This window comes from Mus pahari, chromosome X (assembly GCF_900095145.1).
Source record: "Mus pahari chromosome X, PAHARI_EIJ_v1.1, whole genome shotgun sequence".
NCBI classification, from domain to species: Eukaryota; Metazoa; Chordata; class Mammalia; order Rodentia; family Muridae; genus Mus; species Mus pahari.
Window position 1 is genome coordinate 65,020,674 of NC_034613.1, and position 1,588 is coordinate 65,022,261.

Here is a 1,588-nt window from a genome sequence, read left to right on the forward strand (position 1 = left end):
AAATTACAGAGTATAGCATTTACACTTAATGTATTAAATTAAGAACATTTTTGACATTGAGACATGGCAATTCCTGTCAGTACCAACCACATTTGATTTAGGAAATGACAATGAGCTTCAAAAACCTCCAGCTAGAATTCAGTTGTGGCAAGCTAGCCAATTGGCAAAGAAAATGCCCTATCTTCATCTGCAGACAAAATGCTGTCCAAAAATAATAAGAGGACACAGGATACTCGATTGCCAAGCTCTGCCAAGAGAGAGTAAGCAAATTCTTCATAATTCCCGATTCACATAAATTCAATCAGATATTCTAGAAGCCTAAAGGTAGATGATCCAAAATTATAGAGAATATCAGGGACTGTCTAGATAATCATCTGCATTCCTAAGCTTAATATGTACTCAGGAAGTATTTATTTCTTCTTTGGTATCTGATGAGCTGAAGAGTACATAGTCATAAACTTACTATATAAGCATACATATTTTTTTAGGATTGAAGAAGCTCTTCTTAAGTTAATAATACAAGTTATGGTAAAAATTGATTTATATATAGAATCCAGAACTTACCAAGATAGAATATATAATAAAATATTTTCTTCTAAGTTGCCAAATACAAACATACTGGACTTTTTGTATGTATTTTACCTATTAATTTCAATAATTATTTCATAATTTTCCCACTGTATACTTTTTATTATTGTCAGAGAAAGGGTCTTTTATTTAGACAAAGAAGGGGGACGGTTGTTTTTTTTGAACTTGATGCGAGATTTATTATTTAACATGATTTGGTAGGGTATAGGAGAGAACTATTGAAGCCTTCAGGATGTAGGGCTCTCCAGTTGTCTAGAGGACCACAATTGGGGATATATTTGACACCACAGCCATCAGGAATAAGCCGCTTCTCAGCAACCATGTCTTCAAATTCATCTGCATTAAACTTGGTGAAGCCCCACTTCTTTGAGATGTGGATCTTTTGGCAGTCAGGGAACTTGAACTTGGCTCTGCTCAGAGCCTCAATCACATGTTCCTTATTCTGCAACTTGGTTCGGATGGACATGATGACCTGGCCAATGTGAACTCTGGCAACTGTGCCCTGGGGCTTCCCAAAGGCACCACACATCCCTGTCTGGAGCCTAGATCAGGGACAGCATTGCGATCAAAGCCTTGATTACCAACTGCCAGAAAATTGTCTCCAAGGTCCCTTGAGGCAACCCAAATAGACAATAGGCTACATACACTACTAAGGAGGTTGCTGTTTGCAACCATTGCACACCAAAGTTCCCATGGGGAAAAGGGAAGGAAGGGGGATTGTTGAAGTTTGGTCTGTTGTTACATATTGGAATGATAAATACTGTCTCCCAAAGCCTAGTTGCCACCAGGAACCAGGAGATCATCACTATGCCGAGTAATCCTATGTAACCTTGCTCCTTAACTTAAAACTATTGGTTGAATAAAGCCTATAGTTGGGCAGAAGATAATTAGGTGTGGTTTCAGTTTGTTCCTGGCTTGGGATCTGAGGCAGTATAGTTTCAATCACTATTGATGGAGAAAATAAGATATTTCGAGGCAAATCCAAGTTTAAACAGCATCT

General features: G+C 38.0%; 1 pseudogene; it reads right to left on the reverse strand.

Annotated features, from left to right (window-relative positions):
- Nucleotides 1-1,181: 1,181 nt before the first annotated feature.
- LOC115063183 lies at nucleotides 1,182-1,332 on the reverse strand (annotated as a pseudogene).
- Between the last annotated feature and the right edge of the window lie 256 nt (nucleotides 1,333-1,588).